At 41.2% G+C, this 17,415-nt stretch overlaps 1 pseudogene; it reads left to right on the forward strand.

Annotated features, from left to right (window-relative positions):
* The first annotated feature begins 15,849 nt into the window (after positions 1 to 15,849).
* LOC112915058 (cytochrome c oxidase subunit 6A1, mitochondrial pseudogene) lies at positions 15,850 to 16,173 on the forward strand (annotated as a pseudogene).
* Positions 16,174 to 17,415: the final 1,242 nt, after the last annotated feature.

Genomic DNA, 17,415 nt, shown 5'->3' on the forward strand with positions numbered 1-17,415 from the left:
GCCCTGCTAGCCAGCACGCAGAGTTTGCAAGCATTCATTGGGGTAGTCCGGGCCGGGTGCTGTGGTTGGGGTGCCTGCCCTGTGGCTCTCCCAAGAAGGACATATGCACCGGCTCTGAGCATCTGCCCCCTGCTGAATCCCCTCGCTTCCCCTCAACCCTGCTCTTCATACCCAGGTCCTCAGGAGGGAGGGGTGCAGAGAGAGGCAGGACGTCCAGGTGCTATGTGACACTGAACTCAGGTCGTGGCCCTTCCTCCCGCACACGCCATGCTACCTGATTCGATCTGTAAGACCTCCTGTTCCCTGCCCTCTGTGAACGCTTGCTTGGTAGTGCACTTGGAGGCTGCCATTGCCTCAGAATAGTTTCCCCAGCACACAATCTTTTGCTGGCTGGTCTCTCTCAATGTCACCTTATGATTACAAGTTATTCTTCCTTTTCCCCCGGTTTTTGGATTTTCTTAGAATAATCCCATATTTGGAAAATAACTATGCTTTTCAGAAAGGTCAAATGACCCCCTGCTCCCTCCCGAGGCCCAGGCACTAAGGTTTAGCAGGCAATACCCAGACGGCCCCTGGTGGGGTAGGGTAGTGGACAGACGTGGTCAAGTCTGTGCGTGTTGGCCTCTCTGCTCAGTCAGAGGCCACCCACTTGCTCTCTGCCCTCACTCTGCACTCCAGTCAGGTGCTTACACTTATCCGGCAGCCCCAGACTAACCTAAGGCCAGGGCTGGCTCAAGGCTGGGTTCTCAGGGCTAGCATTTATGGCTATTTGGTGATGGGGAGAGGGGAGCTGTGGGAAATGGCTTTAGGAAGACTGACCAGTTAATGGGAAAGGGGCTCGGAGCCTCTGCTGCTGGAGACACACTACAATGCGTATCATTCTGGACCCCTTTAAAACCTGCCACGGTGATCTATTCTTTATCCAAACCGAGCACAGTGTAATCGCTTAAGTGTCAACTTCTTCCAAGCCCTTCACACACAGTTGTGCTTCCCTGACATTACAGAGCCAGGTCAGCTTGTTTGAATTTGGGGCACTTGTGGTCTCATGGCCATTGTACACATCATTATACGGAATCCCATTTCTCTGGCATTTCCTATTTTTATTTTCAAAAGGTGACTATAATTTTGGAGGATGCAAAATGACAGCCCATGCCATGTCAACATTAATTAAGAACTTCATATTCTAAAAAAATAAAAAAAAAATCAGATTTTCTAGCCTCCCTTGAAAAGTGAGAGCTCTGGATCTATGATCTCCCATGGAAACAATAGGCTGCCCTCTTTAGACTGGGCATGTACCCTCCAATTCCCCACAGACCCCTCCCACTCTTGGCTAATTCACTCATTTACATTTCCTGTGTGACCCTCCTAGGCTGAACTGGTAGTTTGAGGCGATTACCCCCTGTGTTACCCAAGGCATCAGCTGCCTATTGTCCCTTCTCTTTGTCTAACTTGCAGGCTTTATGTGGCCCGATTCCCCTGTGCATGTTCCTGCGCTCTGAGTATGACCTGACCTTGGCCAATCTTCTCGCCTCTCTGGCCTTAAACCAGTAATATGACCTGACATCAAGAACTACCATCAGCCCGTGGGATCTTCTTCGGGTGTTGTGATATTCACTGTCAGTACTTCAACATAGGGGTCATCACACTGACATGGCAAATATTTTCAGAACCCCAGAAGCTTCTTTAAAAATTAGTCAAGTACTTCAGAAGTCTAATGCTAAAATCCCCCAGGCCTGCGACCTATCTATTCAGTTGGCACCAAATGTCTCCTAAGATGAAACAAAGCCCTGAGAGATAATGAGATGAAATGGCTTGACCTTCAGATGTAAGATCTCTCCTTTCCTTCTGAGCCTGTCGCTGGTTCAGATTATTTTTATCATTTTTCAAAGCAGCAACGTTTATTTCCTCTGCTTCAGTGAGCTGTGCAGATGCAAGGTCTAGAAGGAATATTTAGTGGTCGCCATGGTTACCATTAGTCATATGAAGTTATAGCTGGTGTGCTGATTCCTCTCTTCACAGCTGTAAAAAGAAAGCACTCTCCAAAAAGCAGGCTTGCTGGGGCTCTGAAGACTTTGATTCTGTAACGCACCCAGCCCCTCTGGTAATTTATCTTGATCTGCAAGCTTAATTTGCACTTTAAAGATTTTAGGCAGGGAAAGTTTCATACAACTTGAAAGCTAGAAGCAAAGTTAGAGATAATTTAGTCTCAGCCACTCATCCCACAAATTAGAAAACTGAGGCCCAGGAAGGAGAAGGGACTTCGTTATACACTGAGTCAACTAGTCACCAAAACATATATAATTATTAGTATATATGAGGGCCAGGGCTCCTCTGTCTCCACTTTGTCTCTCATCCTAAATAATAAGAACAGCTAAGTAACATAAACATCTAGGATAGACAAAGAGTATCTAAACCCACTGCAAGGCAGGGAAATCTGATCCCACACAGAAAAATCTTTAAAATGGAGCTTGAGCCAAAACCCACAAATGGCCTCTAAGACCCTATTAGCCTTGGAATATCAATGAGCTTTATGATTAGTTAAGTCCAAGCAGTACAGTCACTCCAGTGACTTCAAAATGATGCTACTTGTTTCCTGATTTTGATCAGTTGTCTGAAAAGTGGGTGCCCCACAGTGCTGTGTTTTATTCAGGGGTCCTGATCTCTTGCTCTCTCACAATTTCTCTACCCCCCGACTCAGTGTTCAATAGACCCTCACTTCCATTAAGCCCAGGAGAATGGCTCTTCTTAGCTCTTACTACTCCATTGCCTCGCACTTGATTGGTTATAAAAAAAATAATATCATATGTAAATATTTTAGAAAAGAATCAAGAAATCCCCTTCACACTTTCTAATGTAAGAAAGGTTTGGGTTTTTAAATAAAGATTTATTTATTTATTTATTTGAAAAAGAAGGGGGAGAGTGGTAGAGGGAGAGGGAGAGAGAAACTCAGGCAGACTCCATGTTGAGTGCAGAGCCAGATGTAGGACTTGATCTCACAACACTGAGATCACAACCTCTGCCAAAACCAAGAGTCAGATGCTTCACTGACTGCATCACCGAGACACCCCAGAAAGGTTTTCCAATCAGTTCATGAATTCTCTATTTGACTGGTTTTTGCCTGAATAGCCTCAACGTCAGATGACCTACACTACACTCTCTTGCAAATCTTGTTTCCAAATACCATCCTCAGGATGCCTGGTGGCTCAGCAGTTGAACATCTGTCTTCATCTCAGGACGTGATCCTGGAGTCCCTGAATCAAGTCCCACATCAGGCTCCTTGCATGGAGCCTGCGTCTCCCTCTGCCTGTGTCTCTCTGCCTCTCTGTGTCTCTCGTGAATAAAGAAATAAAATCTTAAATAAATAAATAAATACCATTCCTCACTAAAAAGAACCAGAACTCTTTGGAAAAAGGAAGGATAGGGCAAAGAAATACAAAAAGGGTTTGGAATGCATTGTTATACTAAAAGTAAGGAAGTGCTCAAGAAAATGATAAAGTATGTCATGGACTAAAGGTCTGTGTCCCCTTAAAATTCATATGTTGAAGCCCTGACCCCTGATGTGACTGTATTTGTAGACAGAGCCTTTGAGGAAGTGATAAAGGTTAAGCAAGGTCATAAAAATGGACCCTGTTCCAATAGGGCTGGTGTTTCTCTAAGAGGAAGGGACACCAGCGCTCTCTCTCCCTTCCATGTGAGGATACAGGGAGAAGGTGGCCATCTGCAAGCCAAGGAGAAAGGTCTCACCAAGAACCAAATGGGCCAGCACCTTGATCTCAGATTTCCCAGCCTCCAGAGCTGTGAGAAATAAATTTCTGCTGTTTAAGCCACCAGCCATGGTATTTTGTTATGGTAGCCAGAACAGATTAATAAAGGAGATATGTCAAAAGAACTTTTAGGGCACTCATTGGACAAGTGTAGGTTAATTTGAGTTTCAAAATGAATTAACTGATAGCACTGGATTACAATTCACTTAACAAAAATAACAATCCATTAATTCAAATAAATAAGGAAAGGGAACATTTTCCTTACAATAGAATGCCAGCTAATAAAAGTAGAAGAAAATAATCAGAATGATAGGAAATATTTGCATTCCATGTATCTGATAAGGGTTTAATATCCAATATTTATTTTAAAAACTCATATAATTCGATAGCAAGCAATCATCATCATCATCATCCAAATAAAAATGGGAAAAGACCTGAATAGACATTTTTTCCAAAGAAGACATACAAATGGCAAATGAATACATGAAAAGATGTTCAACATTCTAATCATCAGGGAGATGCACATCAAAGCTACAATGAGCTATCATCTCACACCTGTTACAATGTCTATTATCAAAGAGACAAGAGGTAAGAAGTATTGGCAAAGATATAGAGAAAAGGAAACCCCTGGGGCACCCGGGTGGCTCTGCAGTTGAGTGTCTGCCTTTGGCTCAGGGCGTGACCCCGGGGTCTGGGGATGGAGTCCCGCAGTGGGGTCCCCACAGGGAGCCTGCTTCTCCCTCTGCCTGGGTCTCTGCCTCTCTCTCTGCATCTCTCATGAATAAATAAAATCTTTAAAAAATGATCAAAACTAATGAAACCAACAATAAGAGAAACCGATATCGTGTGCTTCCTGAGATGATAAACTGGTAAAAACACATGCCACTTTTTAAAAAAGGATTATTTATTTATTTTAGTGAGAGAGAGAGAGAGAGCTCAAAGAGGGGGGAGTGTAGAGGGAGGGAATCTTTCATGCAGACCCTTTGTGAGCACGTGACACAGGGCTCTATCCCATGACCCATGAGACCATGACCTGAGCCAAAACCAAGAGTCAGACGCTTTACCAGCTGAGCCCCCCAGGCGCCCCAACACACCAATTTTATGATATGCTTGCTGAAAATGCATAATCTAACTTAATCATGAAAAAAACCCAAGGCAAACCCAAATCAAGGTTTCCCTAAAACATCCATCTGTAAAAAAAACCAAAAAAACAAAAACATCCATCTGGCCACAATACACTTCAAAAATGCCAATGTTGTGATAGAGAAAGCTGCTGAGGAATTGTCTCAAATAAAGGAGACTAAACAGACATGACAACTAAATGCAATTTGTGAGGCTGGGTTGTTGGATCTTGATTGAGAGAGAAAACAACTGCTATAAGAACATTATCAGGAAAATTGATGAAATTATCATATTATCTGTATAGTAAATAACAGCATTGTATCAGCGTTGAATTTCCTGAATTTGATGATAGTACTACGGGTTTATGAGGGAGAAAAGGGTATGATGTCTAATTCTAAAATGGTAGAAAGAGAGAGACAGACAAGAGAGAAGGAGCGAGTGGAATGAGGCAATATGTTAAAACAGGTAAATCCAGATGGATTTAAAGAGTTAGTTCTTCATACCACTCTTAAAACTTCTGTTGAGTTGGAAATAACTTCAAAATGAAAAATAAAATTTAGGGCAGCCCGAGTGGCTCAGCAGTTTAGCGCTGCCTTCAGCCCAGGGAGGGATCCTGGAGACCCAGGATCGAGTCCCACGTTGGGCTCCCTGCATGGATCCTGCTTCTCCCTCTGCCTGGGTCTCTGCCTCTCTCTGTGTGTGCCTTTCATGAATAGATAAATAAAATCTAAAAACAACAACAATAACATACACCAAGAGGCAGAATGTATTTCCGTTCTCATGAACCTGTGCAGAACTTTAACTGCCTTGACCAACAGAAGACCATGGAAAAGGTGCTGCGTGACTTCTAAGGCTAGGTCTTAAAGGGCACTAAGGATGATGCCGTGTCTGCTGGGTTGCCCACCTAATGGGATAAGGAATAGCTACGCGTGAAATGCAATAGGAGCACACTGATGAGAAAAGAGTTAATCTGTCTGAGTAGAGCTTCACAAAGAAATTCCAGGCCCCGGTACCTGCCACGTTGATGGGGGGCAGGGGGGGGGGACCACAGCCCTTCTTGACCCTGCGAACATGCAGAGCCTCCTGCTTGATCTTTCCTCGGATATAATTATAGTCTGTAATTGTATAATGTTCAAGAAAACTTAATTACATGTCTTGATGATTGTGATATTGTTATATAAAAAGAAGTACATACTTGGTCTTTTTCCTTGGTTCCTGACACAGAGCTTTTAACCCTCTTGAAATTTCCTGAATGATGGGGGTGATGGAAGCATTTTCTGTTATATTATTTGGCCTCGGTCCCCAGTTCCTGACACAGAGCCCCTAAGGCCCTTGGAATTTCCTGAGTGATAGGAGCACTTTGGGTACACTAATGAGGTGCCTCTTGGCGGAGGATGGGGTCTGGTTGCCAGATAGGCCAAGACTTGATCAGAAGCTTGGAACTTTCAGCCCCACTTCTATACCTCTAGGGAAGGAAGAGGGACTGGAGATTGAGTTCAGTCACCAAGGACCAATGATCTAATTGTCATGCCTACGTAGTGGAACCTCAATAAAAACCCCTAAATGACAGGCTTTAGGGAGCTCCTGGGTTGGTGAACACTTCCATGTGCCAGAAGGATGGTACATGCCGACTCTACAGGGATAGACGCTCTGTGCTCAGGATCCTTCCAGACCTCACCGTATATACCCCTTCATCTGGCTAATTCATCATTTATCTCCTTTATAATAATCTGGTAATAGTTAAGTTCTTTCCCTGAATGCTGTAAGTGATTATAGCAAATTATCAAAACTGAGGAGGGCAGTGATAAGAACCTGCAATTTATAGCCAGTGACGCAGAAGTATAGGAAGTCCTACACTTGCAGCTGGCATCTGAGGCGGAAACAGTCTTATGGGGCTGAGCCCCTAACCTGTGGGCTCTGTGCCAACTCCAAATAGTGTCAAAATTGAACTGAATTGTAAGACAGCCAAATGGTGTTCAAAGAGTAAAGAATTGATTCACATTTTGTATCAAGTGTCAAGTAGTAAAATCAGCTTTGAATTACAAAATGAGTTAATACATTAGACATTATCATCTAAGACCTTAAAGTCAAAAATTTTGAAAACAACACATAAAACTGAATTTGATGTTCTCCTTCCATCATTCCAATATTGATACGGAAGACAATGAGCTGATTTAGCACAGATTTTTATACGTAGTACAAGCTTGCCCCATGTTTCCAGCAGTCCCCTTTTTATATACCTTGCTCAGCCCTGGGGATGTAATCAGCATGCAATAAATAACAACTTTTCTCTTCAGTGCCCCATGGCCTTCTGCTTTCTAAAGTCTTGCAATTTTGTAAGGCACGTCAGTTCCACATTCTTCAAATAGCACGTTGAAGATCCACCCAAACCATCCCCTTCCCCAAACATCCTTCACACATATAATCATAGCACTTAGCATTGAAATACATGCCTCCTGACCTTTAATAGTTTCATGCCATCCTCTGGAGGTTGTAAGTTCTTTATCAAAAGCCTACATGTGCTATCAAAACACTACCCCAAACCCTTACACCTTGTGCAAATTTAAGGACATAGTGTGGCTTGAGATATTTGTTGACTAACCGACTGATGCTAACATACTAGAACATCTCCTCTATTATTTTACTGAGGTTGATAACTTTTCTCTGATCCTGTACAAATTTGAAGGTAAATGTGTTTCCTATGCCCTAGTAAGGAGGAATGGCCTGGTGAGTGATGTATTATAGAGAAGATGTCCCATTTTTTTGCTGACCCAGAGCCATGTATCACTTCACAGGCCCTGGATAGGCACCGACTTCCAAAGGAGCACAGAACCGATTCCTTTGCCAAGAATGTAGACAGCAATGGACGTGCTTATGAGTGTAGAGTCTGGAAGGAGGCAAATTCATTTCAAAGCCTAACCGTGGGATCTTAGGCAATTTAACTTCTTGAAGCATTAGTTTCAATGTCTTCAAAATGGAGTGTTAGTCCATTTTCCTCAGAGGGTTGCAGAGAGAATTATATGAGACACATAAAGCATTTAGTACGTGTACCCAGAAAGACCTAGAAAAGCATTAGTGATTATTCTTCAGAATATCTAGCACCCTCTGCATACAGTCCACCTGTTGGAGGGGATGAAGAAGAGAGAGGTGTTTGTCCCTGGTCCTTTGTTCTCCTACAGGTGAGAGGGATTTCTTTTGCTTATGTTGTATTTCCCTCTGGCACATCTCAAAAGGTACAACCATACACAAATAAAGCATGGAAACTCAAAACACAGGGCTAAACCAGCTCTCGCCAGTTCCTCAGGCACTTTTCCTCCTATTGCTGGTTTCTCTCTCAGCTAAACTTACTTCCAGATAAATTCTATACTTATTTCTTTCCTTTAATTATCATACAATTTTTGGGGAAATGCACTAGTTTTGTTCTCTTAGACCACTCGCCATAAGCTTTTTAAGTCAGCCATTGCAAGTTCATCAGAGAAGTTAACCTTTTAAAACCAGGAAATGGTCCTAGTGTTGATGTTTCTGTTCAAGGGCATTCAGACATGCATGTTATTGAACACAATATACTACTGCCAATCTAAGGAGGGAAAACAGTTTGAATTCACGAAGGGCTCAACTGCAGCATCTGTTAAGAAATGAAAAAAGACATAATAAAACTAAAAGTAACACCCCTATCATCCAGGAAAAAAAGTAGATGCTCAATCTCTACAGATTTATATTGAGATATAACTTACAGTTCATGGTCCAGAAGTGACTTGTGTGACCACATGGACAAATCACTTAACCTCTGGTCCAACTAGCTCAATTTCCTTGTCAATTGAAATGAGAGAAACAGAAAATCCAGGTAGACTTTTGGAGAGTAAAGATAAGAGGTCAGACACTGAGTGAAAATGTGGCCCTTCAGTTAATGGCTTTGACTCTTACTCCCCGAATCACCTTTGGAATAACAAGAAAGAAAGGTATCTGGGAAGAGAGACACACAAAAGGATTGAGAAGAGAAAACAAATCTACCTAACATTGATCATTCCCAAATGACAAGCCCATGTGCCAGAGCATGGGCTCTAATTCTAGGCAAAGGCCTGAGTTCTGACCCTAGGTTATCTTCAGATAATTAGTTGGCCACACCAAACCCTTGCACTCCAATGATTCATTCTGGAAAGCTCCTAAACAAGTACCAACTCAGAGATTTTCCATTCTCTTGGACTGAGAAAAGAATATGCTTTAGAGTTGCTAACAACTGGGCAGAATTTGGGGTGAGGTCATGTTTGGAACCAGGAGATGAACCAATACCAAAGATTAATGGGGCTTTGGAAAAGCAACTTTATACAATGTGCTCATAGATCTGGAGTAATTATAAACCAATCAAAAAGAGGAAAAGAGGGCAGCTCGGGTGGCTCAGTGGTTTAGCGCCGCCTTCGGCCCAGGGCATGATCCTGAAGATCTGGGATCAAGTCCCATGTTGGACTCCCTGCGTAGAGCCTGCTTCTCCCTCTGCCTGTGTCTCTGCCTCTGTGTGTGTGTTTGTGTGTGCGTGTGTGTGTGTGTGTGTCTCATGAATAAATAAATAAAATCTTAAAAAAAAAAAAAAAGGAAAAGATGTGGCTGTCTTTTACCCTTTCTGTTGTTGGCGGTCCTGTACAACAGCTGTATCTTATTGGCTTACTGGCCAATGAAGATTTACAGCTGAAGTCCAAGTTTTGCTACTCCCTCCCATTGGGGGGAAAGAAAAGAAGAAAAAGAAATTAAGACAGAGTTCAGCACTATGGGAGGACTCTGAATTGTAGTGTTTTTTCAAAAGTCTGTAACTCTGCTCTTTCACTAATCAATATTTTAATGGTGTCTTATATCTGGCATGATCATGTTTGTAAGATCATGTTTGCCTCATTGGAATTTCAGTAAAGCAGTACCAGCCTTCCCCATAATCCTGGAAAGAAAGAGTAAGGTGGGAAAAACAAGAGTCTCGAGCAGTGATAAGCCATCCTAGTCTTCGTGATACAAGTGATTCATCCTGAGAGCTAGCGTCCAGGTGAAAGCCAAGAAAGCTCCTCCATCTTACTACTTCTCAAATATGCCTAGAGGTTAACATTAATGGTTGAAAATCAATATAGATTTTCTTACAGACTTTCTTTTACTTAACAAAGTAGGTATTTCCAATTTTAAACCCAGCACCAAGGGACACATTAAAACAACTGCCATTTCAAATGAAGGAAAATAGTAATTTGTAAAAAAGTTTTTTGTATTTGTAAAATTTTTTTTTGATACAAGCAAGGTAGGGTAGTTTTGTAACGGTTTGTAGAGTTAACTGCCTTGTATATGTATTGAGCAAAAACTATGCAAACTCTGGTGTCTTATAGAAATTTTGTCAAATCTCAAGGATGGCGGTATGAAAATCACTTTTTTCACCTCAACAGCTGCCTAAGACCAAGTTGAAAGGAGTGGGAAGGGCACAGAAGCAGTTCATTTCTCCAAGTTCAAGCCATAGTGGGCTTAAGAGAGATCTCATTTGGGAAACCAAGCAAGGTGCAGCACTATAACTACCCTGTAAGGGTGCAAGACCCCGTGTCAACTTCCACTACATGTCTAGGACCAGGGAAAACAGGAATGAGAGCAGACCTACCCTTACAGGGTAGAAGCCTGCTCTAGGCTTCTAAATCTATCACAGTAAGAGCCTGTCAGGGCTTATGACCATGATCCAGATTGGTTCCAAAACTGGCCTGGGTTGAGTCGGTTAGTGAAGAGCTATGAGTTCAGCTGGAACGACAAAGAAGGTAGAGCAGATGTCTCTTTTCTTTTAAATCTGATGACGTAGAATTCAAAGGCAGATTTGTAAAATCTATGATTCATTTAGCATACCCTACATGCCAGACATTCTGCTAAACACAACTTTATTCGATTATCCAACCATCCCACAAGGCAGGTATGGAGACACTTTACAGAGGAGACGGTGTGTTCAAGGGGGCTAAGCAATTCTTCCTCACTCACTCAAAAAAAAATTGCCATATCTATCTTCAAAGTCTGTTCCATCTAATGAAACCGGTTTGCCTCGTCATATCCCCAGTTTTAATCCTTCCAGTTTAAAGCTTTCTGTTATGTGGCTGTGTAATGTCAGAAAAAGTCATTAAACCTCTTGAGGCCCTGGTTTATTTATTTATACCACAAAGGGATAAAACTCCATGATCTCTAAGATCCTCTCTGAAACTCAGGGAACCAGTTCAGAACTGTGTCTCCGCAAGGTAATAGTAGAACCACAGAGATTCTTCATGCTTGGGATGGGAAAGAGTGTTAACAACTGAAGGACTGTAGATTATTAAAAATCACTGCTGGGCATTATGGAACTTGTCATGTTCAATGATTAACTGAAATGGAAGGAGTTTGCATGTCCAGCAAAAACCCTACCCTGGTATGCAATAAAATGTCCACCCAAGAGGGAAGTGAAATAACATGATTTATCAATTGCCAGGAATGGCATTCCTCTCATGTTTTTATAGAGGGCCCTAGTGTTATAATTAAGGAACTCAGTGGGGAGCCTCCACTCACTGCTTACTAAAAGAATTCTGATGTGCTTGGATCAGGGAAAGTGTGATTGTATGATATTTCTGAGTTTTAGTGTTCCTACCATTCCCTCTTGATATTTCAAATCAACCCCAGCTTCCCTTAGTTTAGCTCTGGTGATCTAATTTAAGCCTAATTGCTGAGCCCTCTACATACCAACCAAATGCTCTGGGTATAATTCTTCTTACCTAGGAAATTAGCTTCCATATGCATATCTCTCTTTGTGCCCCTGAAAACTGAGTAAGATGAAAAGGGCTTGCCATTCTGTACCAGGCACTTGAGGTTAACTCATGAATATTAGCTGACGGGGGGTTGGGGGTGGGGGTGGGGGTGTGATTACAATAACCCATGGCAACAATATAGTGTTTTGAAATTTCCTTGTCTAAATTCTAAACAATTTCCCTTGGATGGTCTAACTGTATTGAAAAGAGCCTTAGGTACAGATTCAAACAGGCCGGAAGCCAAGTCTGAGCTCGCAATGTACGAGGTTTTGACCTTTGACCTTGAGAATCATGCTGAACTTCCATTTCCTCATCTCTCAAGTGTCATCATCATTGATAGCCATTTCATGGAATTGTGAAGACGCAATGAGTTTACTTGTCATGATGTTCTGAATCATGACAATAGCCACCATTTAATAAATATTTGCTTTATGTCAGATTCTGCACTGGGAACTTCAGGCACATCAATCTTAGGGGTCACTCCAACTCTAAAGTAAGTCCTGTGTTACTGTGTCTCTCTGCAAAGAATACTGAGGCATAAATAGGTAAAACAATTGGCCTAAGTTCCTCCTGCCAGGTAAACACCTTCTCTGGCTACTGAATCTTGCCATTTTTACATGCATCAGAAGAGATAGGACTCATAAACGTGCAATTTGAAATCTTTACCCTTCTGGAAAACAGTGAACCCAAGTCAGAGAAAAAAAACTCTCATCAATGAAGAAAGACAATGTTGCTAGTGGTATACCTGAGGGTGAAAGAAGTGAAGGAGTAACACTGCCCCTCATCCACTCAGAATTATATCGTCCCATCCGAGAGTTACTTTGGCAGATAGTTTGATAGGAAGACAGTTAAAGGGATAGAAAGATGCACAATCACAGGACATAGGGATTCCAGAGGGAATTGCTACTGGGATTCACCTGGAGTCCTGTGGTTGCCCATAGTTCCCCGGATCCAAGCCTTCTACTCATGCCTTATCATAGGGCAGGTGTACTGCCCTTGCTTTGATGGGAAGCTTAGGCGCTACAACCCATGAGACAATCTCTAAAGACGACTATGTCATCAGGAAGGAAAAATACCTTGTGCGTTGATATTTGAAATGGAATACTGTTACATTTCCCTGAGCTCAAAGAGGTCTTAAGCAGGCAAGTTCACAGATTGCTTCCAGTATCATTTAGAACATTAGTCTTAACACTAATAAAGTAACCTCAAACTAAAATTCTTTGTGGAAATGTATGATCTATGGACAATACCATGTCTCACAATCTGACACCTTTAATCACTATCCAAAAGATAAGCTCCTCCATCATCCATTTTGTTCTTAATCTTTAACACCAAAATTAATATTTGCATCGGGAGAGAAATAAATGCTCACCTCTCCTGTTCATTCCCAGATCTTTCTACTGTCTCCTCCAGAACCCCATTTTCTGATCATTAAAGTCCGGTGCATTTTTATCCTTCAAAGGGGAGTTGTCTACTACTTCATGTCTGAACTCAAACCTGGAGGTGGTTTTTGGTTTCCCAAGTCTCACTTGAAATGAAGCTTGGAGATGGGTCAGTATTCTCTAAAGGCTTGGGCCTTCTAGTATGCAATCCCAAATGCCTTTTTCTTATTGTCATCAACCAGTCCCCTCACATTCATCCCCAAACGTTAAACAGCAGCTGATTCACACTCTCTTCTCCACCCCTAGTCTTACCATGATCCTGAGTGGTTTCAGAATCAATGTGCCACAAAATCCATGCCCCACGAAATGCCTTGCCCCACAATGCTTAGACCTCTTCACTCCATCATCTTCAATTCCACTGTAATTCCGTCACCTGCATATATAACCACACCCTGAAACTTGTCCTCCAGAATTGCTTCACTGATGAAAACTTAATCTCCAATATCCCACAGCCTGACCACACAACCTAACTAAATCTCCTGTTAATTCCTTTAAACTTGTGTTTCAACTTCATAAAAAAAAAACCAAAAAACTATTCCTTTGCGCCACTTCCTCATGCATGCATTTTTCCCTGACCAGTCAGTTCTTTCCTGTCTTCACTTCCCTTCCTTTTGTAGCCTAAACCAGCTCTTCAATCATTCTCTTAGTAACTTTTATTTTCTCTCTCCACTGTGCTTCCTCCAGATGAGTCCACCAAAATCCTGAACTTGAATCATTTCCTATATCTGCTTGTTCCCTCCCAACCTTCACTTAGGCATCCAGAAAAAGCAGGAGAAAAATTGTACAACATGCTTATACAACTCTATGATCTTCATCCTTGGCTATTACTTCTATGATTTTTCTGAGTCCATGGGTCTCTCTTACTATCATTCCCCACAAATTTGCTGCAAACCCTTACCCACTTGAGTTACCTATCCTCTTCTTCACAGTAGATGCCCTTCCCTCTGTCTTCACCAAGAATACAGGGATCAGGTAGGAATTCCAACTTCTAATTCCTCTCCTCCCTCCACTCACAACTGAGTCTTCATCAGCATCTTTCCTACCTCCTTCCTACCCATCCCAGAGTCAGCGCTCTTTCTCTTATCTCAAACTAATCCTCTAGCTCCTATCCCCTTACTCCCTTTCTGTGACTTTTCTGCAACCCATGGGTCAAAGAAGAAGCTGCAAAATAAATTATAAAGTATTTTGAACTGAATCAAAGTGAAAAAAGAACATATCAAAATTTGTGGGTGGGTGGGATTCTATAAGTCAGACAGAGAAAGACAAATACCATATGATTTCACTTATGTGTGGAATCTAAAAACAAACAAACAAACAAACAAAAAACAAAATAGACTCAAGTATAGAGAGCAAATTGGTTGTTGCCAATGGGGAGGTGGTTAGGAGGATGAGTCAAATAGATAAAGGGGCTTAAGAGGTACAAACTTCCAGTTATAAGATAAATGAGTGTTGGAGATGAAAAGTACAACATGGGGAATATAATCAATAATATAATAATGTTGTATGGTGACAGATGAGACTATACTTATCATGGTGAGCATGGAGTAATGTACAGAATTGTCAAATCAATGTTATATATCTGAAACTTATATAACACTGTATGCCAATTACACTTCAATGATTTTTTAAAAATTGTGGGCTTCTATGAAAGCATTACTTAGGGGGGAATGTATAGCACTAATCTTCCCCATTAGAAAAAAAAAGATCTCAAATCAATGACTTTAATTTCCACTTTAAGAAACTAGATAAAGAAGTGCAAACTATACTCAAAGTAGTAGAAGAAAGGAAATAATAAAAATCAGAGAGAAATCAAAATCAAAACCAGAACATAACATGAGAGAAAAATCAATGAGATAAAAGGTTGGTTCTTCAGAAGAGCAATGAAATTGATAAACCTTTACACAGACTGATTATAAAAAAAGAGGAAGTAGAAGTAAAAAAATAGAGTGAAGATATAAATTACCAATTTCAAAAATGAAAGATGTGACATTATTACAGATTCTACTAATTTTTGTAAAGGATTTAGGATCATGTGATCAAGAACTTTATACCAATAATCTTGACATCACAAATGAAATGGAAAAATTCTTTGAAGATATAACAAAGTTCACTTAAAGAAATAGATAACCAGGATGCCTGGGTGGCTCAGTGGTTGAGTGTCTGTCTCTGGCTCAGGTCGTGATCCTGGGATCCAGTCCTGGGATCCCAGTTCTGAATCTGGCTCCCTGCAGGGGAGACTGCTTCTCCCTTTGCCTATATCTCTGCCTCTCTCTCTGTGTTTCTCATGAATGAATAAATAAACAAAACCTTAAAAAAAAAAACTTAAAAAAAAAAAGAAATAACCTGCATAGCCATTGATCTACTAAACAAATTGAGTTTGTTGTTCAAAATCTTTCCACAAAATAAACAAAAAACCCTCGGCCCAGATGGCTTCACTACTTAATTCTTCCAAGTATTTATGGTAGAAAAAAATTCTAATTCTATACAGTCTTTTAACAAACTGAAAGGAATACTTCCCAACTTGTTCTATATAAGCAGCATTGCCATAATACTAAAGCCAATAAATATATTACAAGAAATGAAAACCAGAGCGCAATATTTCTCATGAACATACATGCTAACAAGATTTTATCATATAAACCCAATGATACATAAAAGAGGTAATACATCACAACCGAGTATGCCTTAGCCAAGGAATGCAACATTGATGGGACATTCAAAAATTATTCATGTGGTCCAAGGTTGAAGATGGCGGTGGTGGGGGTGGCTATGTCCCGGCTCTCTGGGCTGCTAGGTGGGACTGCTGGGGCAGTCCATGTCGAGTGGCGCCCGTGGAGGAGGGCTCAGCTGCATGTGGAAGGCGCACCTACTTCACAGCACTCACTTCACTCAGGAGTGAGCATGCTGAATGCCTTCCTGAAGTCCCATCATGGACAGCAAGAGAGACCTGAGTTCATTGCCTACCCCCATCTCTGCATCAGGTCCAAGCCCTTTCCCTGGGGAGATGGTAATCAAACTCTATTCCATAACTCTCATGTGAGTCCACTTCCAACCGGCTATGAAGATGCATAAAGAGAACCTGGACCACCACCCAGTGGGGACCACAGCACTGATTTGGATTATGACTCTGCATAAGGACCAGGAAAGTATATGGGACCTGAGGCTCACCTTCCTTAGTTGTACCAAATGATGACCAGTATACTGATCTTCCATCCCTTTGCTTATGGCAGGAGAGGCTTAAATAAAAACTTGGATTGGTCCATGAGGAAAAAAATTATTCATGTAATTTACCATGTCAACAAACTAAAAATACAAAACAAAAGCATATGATCATCTTGCTGTAGAAAAAGCATTTGACAAAATCCAACATCCATTCCTGATTTTAAAAACTCTCAGCAAACTAAGAATAAGGATTAATTTCTTCAATCTGACAAAAGCCATCTATAAAAAAACCTGTAACTATCCTACTCAATGGTAAAAGACTGAATGTTTTCTCCCTAAGATCAGCAACAAGACCAGGGGCTGCTCTCAGCACTTTTATTCAGCATTATACTGGAGGTGCTAGCCAAGGCAATACAGCAAGAGAAATAAATAAAAGGCATCCAAACTAGAAAGAAGTAAAACTGTCTTTATTCATAGGCAATATGATCACCTATGTAGAAAAGCTGATGGAACCAACAAAAATATTAGATCAAAGTGATTTTACCAAGGATGCAGAAGTCAAGTTCAATCTATATTGATTTCTATACATTATATTGTATATATTCTATATATTGTATTTCTACATATTAGCAATGAACGAGAAATGAAAGTTTAAAAAAATAAATCATTTACAATGGCATCAAAAAAATTAAAAATATTTAAGGATAAATCTACCAAAGTTGTATACTGAAAAACCACTGAATATTGCTAAGAGATATTAAAGACCTAAATTAATAGAGATTATAACACATTCATGGGTCAAAAGCTTGAATATTTTTTTTAATTAATTACTTTTTTTTTTTTATGATAGTCACACAGAGAGAGAGAGAGAGAGAGGCAGAGACATAGGCAGAGGGAGAAAGCAGGCTCCTTGCACCGGGAGCCTGACGTGGGATTCGATCCCGGGTCTCCAGGATCACGCCCTGGGCCAAAGACAGGCACTAAACCACTGCACCACCCAGGGATCCCTAATTACCTTTTTTTTTTTTTTTTTTTTTACAGAGAGAGAGAGAGAGAGAGAATGCCCAAGAGAGAACGAGCATAGGGAGGGGCAGAGGGAGAGGGAGAAGCAGACTCCTCCCTGAGCAGAGAGGTGGAGGCAAGGCTCCATCC

This window comes from Vulpes vulpes, chromosome 10 (genome assembly GCF_048418805.1).
Source record: "Vulpes vulpes isolate BD-2025 chromosome 10, VulVul3, whole genome shotgun sequence".
NCBI classification, from domain to species: domain Eukaryota; kingdom Metazoa; phylum Chordata; class Mammalia; order Carnivora; family Canidae; genus Vulpes; species Vulpes vulpes.